Source organism: Cynocephalus volans, chromosome 7 (assembly GCF_027409185.1).
Source record: "Cynocephalus volans isolate mCynVol1 chromosome 7, mCynVol1.pri, whole genome shotgun sequence".
Classification (NCBI taxonomy): Eukaryota; Metazoa; Chordata; class Mammalia; order Dermoptera; family Cynocephalidae; genus Cynocephalus; species Cynocephalus volans.
Window position 1 is genome coordinate 84,784,968 of NC_084466.1, and position 7,485 is coordinate 84,792,452.

A 7,485-nucleotide genomic window follows, 5' to 3' on the forward strand; every position below is an offset into this window, starting at 1 on the left:
GTCCATTTCTCCCCCGGTGCCACCAACACACTCTCCTCATGTTCAATTTCATTGACTTTCTTTGCGAAGAGGAACTTGTTCTTGTCAGGTAGACAAGGAATAAATTATAGAGCAAAGGCTCTATTAATATAAGGCACTGTAAGTGAAGACACTGACAGTTTAGGATTCACCATGAATAAACTATGCTCTTTAGATGAAGAAATCAGCACAGGCAGCCAAGGCCACTTTCAACACAAGATGTGTCGTAAAGGGAATGATGCACACTACATTGCAGTGAAGACTGGAAAGTTTTCTTTAAAATCACAAATACCCTTCACATTGTTGATCTGCAATTCTACTTATCATTCAAGTTATATAGGAAGTGCACCTACTCTGTGCAGATCTATGTAGGAGAACAGAGTCTAAAAGAAGAGATAATTTTGAAAGGTTGTGGAGATTGGTGACCACTAAAAATGACTGAGAAGTGCCTGGTGGGATATGATTGAAAGAGTGTGGAGTTTGAATTCCAGCTCAGACATTTCTAATTGTCTTACCAGGCTAGCAAAATGGAAATGAATACCTACCATTTACCAAACAAATATTATTTCATACGACATCTACATATATTCTCACTTAATGTTCACAACAAATCTGGGTGGTGGGTACTATAGGTTTTTCGTGTTTTGGGGGGGGGGGTTATGTCTATAAGTTCATTCATCACAAAATACTCCCCTCCGATATTACTGAAGTGGCTGACCATGTCCACAGCCAAATCCGCCTCTAAACTGGAATTCGGTTGCTGACCCAGCCCCAGCCTTGCCTTTCTTGTCAGCACCAGGGGGCACAACACTCTGTAAGAGTCTCTGTCGGCTTCCCCTCTTGTGAGTCTTGCAGGTCGCTCACCCTCCAGACCTTTGGGCCGAGGTCTGCCAGTCTCAGGACGGCTGCCCCACAGGGTGGCAGGCACAATCTCACGGGGCAGGTGGAGGTAATCACAGAGATCCTGGGTACCCTTGTTGGTAAGGTACCAGTAGAAATGTCTCCAGGCAAACTGTTCCATCACCTAGTCTCGAGACTTGAGAGACTGCATGGTCTTCATGATGTGAAGGTTGGGTAGATTCTTGTCTGCCACCTCTGGGTGCTTAGGCATATGGACATCTTTTTTTGACCACCATCACTCCCTCCTTAAAAAAGAGTTCATAAATGGCAATCCGGTTCTTCTAGGGCATCAACGTCACAGCAACTGCAGGGTCCAGGGCTGAGGCTGGAAAGCTATCTCTATTTTTCTGTTGAGAAACTGAGGTTAAGACAATACCAAGTGTTAGTGAGGGTGACAGAGCACCTGGAACTCTCTTTTATCACTTGTGGGAGTGTAAACTGGTACAACCATTTTGAAAAGATGCTTGGCAGGACCTTCTGAAGGTAAATATATGCAGACCCTGTGACCCAGCAATACCATTGCTGGGTTTATATGCAAAAGAAGCATGATTTTTTTCTCTACTAAAAGCATGTTCGAGAATGTTCATGGTGGGTTTTTTTTTTTGTTTTGCTTTGTTTGTTTTTTTCTGGCAAGATGGCTGACTAGAGGTGGCCAGCCCTTGCCTCTAATGCAAAGAAAGTCCAAAGCAACAAGTAGATAGTCACCTGTAGAATACAGTGCTTAGGAGAAAATGACAGAATCCAGCAAAACAGTGAGGAAACTCCCCAAGATCTGGAAACTTGAGACAGTAACAGAAAAAGACAGAGGAAGCACCTGACCGAGACTGGTACAGAGACTGGAGAGACCCTGCACTGCTGGAACAAGGTAGGCAGGGGTTCTGTGGTCAGCACTCCCACTGCAGATGCCTACAGTTTAGGCTGCAAAGTAACTGTGTGGCCCTTGTGGACAGTGAGCCCACTTGAATGTATTTTTGCAGGGGAAGTACACACGGAGCCCTCTACCTCCCTTGGTCCTGGGCTGCAGCTGGATATTGCCATTTTGGGATAGGAGCTAGGGGAGCTCAGAGTCCTGCCCAACCAGGCAGGCCCAGCAGCCCTAGCAGAGAGTGTGCAAGGAGTGTGCCAGCTGCCTGGATCCACACTCACCTCCCTCAGGAGCTCAGAGTCCCACCCAACTCTGCAAACCTGCCAGATCAACCTGTCCTGATGGAGAGAATGCAGGGTGCAAGTTGGCACCTACTACCATGCTCACCCAGAATCAAACCGATCATGCCCAACCTATCAATATAGAACACTTCTATAGGTAAGAGTTTCTTCCTTCAAAAACTGCTCCAAAAATTAAAAGAAGCAACTACATCATGAAATGCCAGACATAAATGCAGAGATACAATTAGCATTAAAAAGCAGGGAAACATGACACCCCCAAAAGAAGACAGTAATTCTCCAGACCCCAAACAACAGGAAACCAGTGAAATGTCTGAATAGAATTCCAAATTGCAATCTTGAGAAAACTCAACATGATGCAAGAAAAAATAGAAATCACGATGAAGTCAAAAAAATAATCCTGGACATGAATGAGAAATTCAACAAAGAGATAGAAATCATTAAAAAGAGCCAAGAAGAGGGCTGGCTCCATGGCTCACTTGGGAGGGTGCGGCACTGGTAGCACTGAGGCTGCATGTTCGGATCTTATATAGGGAAGGCCGTTGCACTCACGGGCTGGGCATGGTGCAGACAACGCCATGCTGAGGGTTGCAATCCCCTTACTGGTCAAAAAAAAAAAAAAAAAAAGAAAAAAGAAAAAGAAAAAGAAAAACAGAACCAAGAAGAAATCTGAAATTGAAGAATTCATTCAATAAAATAAAAAACAAAACAGAATTTAAGCAGCAAGCTAGTACAAGTAGAAGAAAGAATTTCTGAATTTGACAACAGGCTTTTTGAATTAGCCCAGTTGGACCAAAAAGAAAAAAGAAAAAAAATTTTTTTTTGAAATTGAAGAAAGCATACGAGATCTAATGGACAACCTTATGTGTACAAACATCCATATTACGAGTATACTGGAAGGAGAAGAAAAAAGAAAAGACACTGAAAGCCTATTTAATAAAATAATAGCTGAAAACTTTTCAAGTATGGGGAGAGATACAGTCTCCAAGATCCAAGAATCTCAAATATCCCTAAACAGGTTCAACACAAAAAGGTACTCCCCAAGACATGAGAGTCAAATTGTCAAATGTCAAAGACAAAGAAAGAATTCTAAAAACAGCAAGAGAAAAGCATCACATCATCTATAAGGAAATCTCCATCAGATTAACAGCAGACTTTTCAATAGAAACCTTACAGGCCAGAAGAGAATGGGATAATATATTCAAAGTGCTAAATGAAAATATCTGCCAGTCAAGAGTACTATACTCAGCAGAGATATCCCTCAGAAATGAAGAAGAAATAGTATCTTTCCCAGACAAACAAATACTGTGGGAATTCACCACAAGACCGGCCCTACAAGAAATTCTCAAGGGAGTTCTACATCTGGAATCAAAACAATGATAACTATCATCATGAATACAGGAGAAAGAATAAAAACCACTAGTACAGCAGATATGCAAATGAGAAAGAGAAAGAAAATGTACCTTATCACTACAAAAAAACTGCAAAAATAAACAAGAAAAGAAAGGAGTAAAAGAAATATGAAACCACAAAAAATGTAATAAAATGGCAGGAATAAGGCAATATCTTTTGATAACAACCCCAAATGTAAATGGATTAAACTCCCCCCTTAAAACATATAGATTAGCTGAATGGGTTAAAAAATTAGACCCAATTATAGGCCTTCTCCAAGAAACTCTCTTCACCAGTAAAGACACACATAGATTAATAGTGAAGGGATGGAAAAAAATATTCCACACAAATAGAAACCAAAAACAAGCAGGAGCTGTCATATTTAAATAAGATAAAATAGACTTTAAACCAAGAGTTGTCATATTTAAATAAGATAAAATAGACTTTAAACCAAGAACTATAAAAAGAGAAAAAGAATGACATTATATAATAATAAACGGATCAATGCAACAAGAAAATATAACAACCATAAATATATATGCACCCAACATCAGAGCACCCAGATATATAATTCAAATGTTATTTGCTCTAAAGGGAGAGATAGACCCCAATACAATATTAGTTGGGGACTTTAACATGCCTCTCTCAGCATTGGACAAATCATATAGACAAAATACTAGCAAAGAAATAATTGGATTTAAATGGCACGTTAGACCAAATGAACTCAACAGACATTACAGAACATTTTATCCAACAACTGAAGATATACATTCTTCTCATCAGCACACAGATCATTCTCCAAGATAGACCACATGTTAGTCCATATATCAAATCTCAACAAATTTAAAAAGATTGTAATGATATCAAGTATTTTTTTAGACCACAATGGAATAAAACTAGAAATCAACAACAAACAAAACTTTAGAAACTATATAAATACATGGAGATTAAACAACATGCTCCTGAATGACCAATGGGTCAAAGAAGAAATAAAGCAGGAAATCAAAAAATTCCTTGAAATGAAAATACAAGCACAATTTATCAAAACCTATGGGATACTGCAAAGGCAGTACTAAGAGGGAAGATTATTGCAATAAGTGCTTACATCAAAAAACTAGAAAGATCCCGAATAAACAACCTAATGTTACAACCTAATGTTATACCTAATGTTAGAAAGCAAGAACAATCTCAACCCAAAATTAGTAGACAGAAAGAAATAAACATCAGAGCACAACTAAATGAAGTATAGACCAAAAGAATGATACGAAAGATCAATGAAACAAAAATTGTTTTCTTGAGAAGATAAACAAAATGACAGACTGTTATCTAGACTAAACAAGAAAAGAAGAGAGAAGGCCAAATAACAAAACTCAGAAATGAAAAGGGAGACATTACAACTGATACCACAGAAATACAAAGAATCATTAGAGATTGATATGAACAATTATATGCCAACAAATTTGAAAATCTAGAGGAAATGGATAAATTTCAGGACCATATAATCTACCAAGACAGAACCAAGAAGAAACTGATAACCTGAACAGACCAATAATAATGAGATGGAATCAACAGTCTCTCAACAATGAAAAGCCCAGGGCTGGATGGCTTCATGGCTGAATTCTACCAAACCTGTAAAGATTTAATATCAATTTTTCTTAAACTATTCCAAAAGCTCAAAGCAGAGGTTATTCTCCCAAACTCATTCTATGAGGCCAGCATCACCCTGATATCAAAACCAGACAAAGACACAACAAAAAAAGAAAACTACAAGCCAATATCCTTGATGAACTTAGATGCAAAAATTCTTAAGAAAGTACTAGCAAACAGAATTCAATGGCACATCAAAACAATTATATACCATAATCAAGTGGAATTCATTACAGGGATGCAAGGATGGTTTGACCTATGAAAATCAGAAAATATGATACACCATATCAACAAAATGGAAAATAAAAACCATATGATTATCTCAATAGAAGCAGAAAAAAAGTTGATAAAATTCAGCACCCCTTTATGATAAAGACTCTCAACAAATTAGGTATAGAAGGAAAGTATCTCAGCACAATAAAAGCCATATATGACAAACCCACAGCTAACATTGTCCTGAATGGGGAAAAGTTGAAAGCTTTTTCTCTAAGAACAAGAACAAGACAGGGATGCTTACTCTCACCACTCCCATTTAACATAGTACTGGAATTTCTACCCAGAGCAATTAGGCAAGACAAAGGAATAAAGGTTATCCAAGTTGGAAAAGAGGAAGTCAAATGATTCCTATTTGCAGATGACCTAATTTTATATATAGAAAAACCTAAAGACTCCATCAAAAAATTCTTAAAGTTGATAAAGGAATTCAGTTAAGTTGCAGGATATAAAATCAATATATCCTGCAAGATATCAGTAGTATTTCTATACACCAACAATGAACTAGCAGAGAAAGAAATAAAGAAAGCAATCCCACTTACAATAGTTACTGAAGAAACAAAATACCTAGGAATAAATTTGACCAAGGAGGTGAAAGATCTCTATAATGAAAACTACAAAATATTAATGAAAGAAATTAAAGAGGACACACAAAAATTGGAAAAACATTCCATGTTCATGGATTGGTAGAATTAATGTGAAAAGTCCATACCACCCAAAGTGATCTGTTATAGATTCAACATAATCCCTATCAAAATACCAAATGGCATTCTTCACAGAAATAGAAAAAGCAATCCTAACATTCACATGGAACAACAAAAGACCTTGAATAGCCAAAGCAATCCTAAGCAAAAAGAGTAAAATGGAACACATTATACAACCTAACTTCAAATTATATTGCAAAGCTATAGTAGCCAAAACAGCATAGTACTGGCATAAAAACAGACCAATGGAACAGAATAGAAAGTCCAGAAATAAACCCATGAACTTACGGTCAGTTGATCTTTGAAAAAGGTGCTAAAAACATATGTGGGGAAAGGACAGCCTCTTCAATAAATGGTGCTGGGAAAACTGGATATCCACATGTATATAAGATTGAAACTAGACCCCTATCTCTCACCATATATAAAAACCAATTCAAAATGGATTAAAGACTTAAACATAAGACCTGAAACTATAAAATTTCTAGAAGAAAACACAAGGGAAATGCTCCAGTACATAGGTCTAGGCAAAGATGTCAAAAGTACAGGCAACAAAAGTAAAGATAAACAAATGGGATTTTATCAAACTAAAAAGCTTCTGCATAGCAAAGGAAACAATCAACAGAGTGAAGAGACAAACTACAGAATGGGAGAAAATATTTCCAAACTATGTATCCAACAAGGGGCTAATTTCCAGAATATACAAGGAACTCAAACAACTCAATAATAATAATAATAAAAATAACCCAATGGAAAAATGGGAAAGGGAGCTCAATAGACATTTCTCAGAAGAAGACATAAAAATGGCCAACAAGTATATGAAAAAATGCTCAACATCACTAATCATCAGAGAAATGCACATCAAAACCACACTGAGATACCACCTCACCCCAGTTAGGCTGGCTATTATCAAAAAGATAGAAAATAACAAATGCTGGCAAAGATGTGGAGAAAGGAGAACCCTTATATATTATTGGTGGGATTGTAAATTAGTACCACCATTTTGGAAAACAGTATGGAGGATTCTCAAACAACTACAGATAGAACTACCATGGGACCCAGCAATCACACTACTGGGTAAATATCCAAAGGAATGGAAAGCATCATGTTGAAGTGATGCCTGCACTCCCATGTTTATTGCAGCTCTGTTGACAATAGCCAAGAGTTGGAATCAACCTAAATGTCTAGTAACACATGATTGGATAAAGAAAATGTGGTATATATACACAATGGAATATTAAGTCATAAGAAAGAATGAAATTCTGCCATTTGCAGCAACATGGATGAGCTTGCAGAAAATGATGTTAAGTGCAATAAGCCAGGCACAGATAGAAAAATACTGCATGTTCTCACTCATATATCAGAGCTAAAAAAGAGAACAAAACAAAAC

At 37.3% G+C, this 7,485-nt stretch overlaps 1 pseudogene; it reads right to left on the reverse strand.

Annotated features, from left to right (window-relative positions):
- Window positions 1-717: 717 nt before the first annotated feature.
- On the reverse strand, window positions 718-1,208 carry LOC134382667 (small ribosomal subunit protein eS10-like; annotated as a pseudogene).
- Window positions 1,209-7,485: the final 6,277 nt, after the last annotated feature.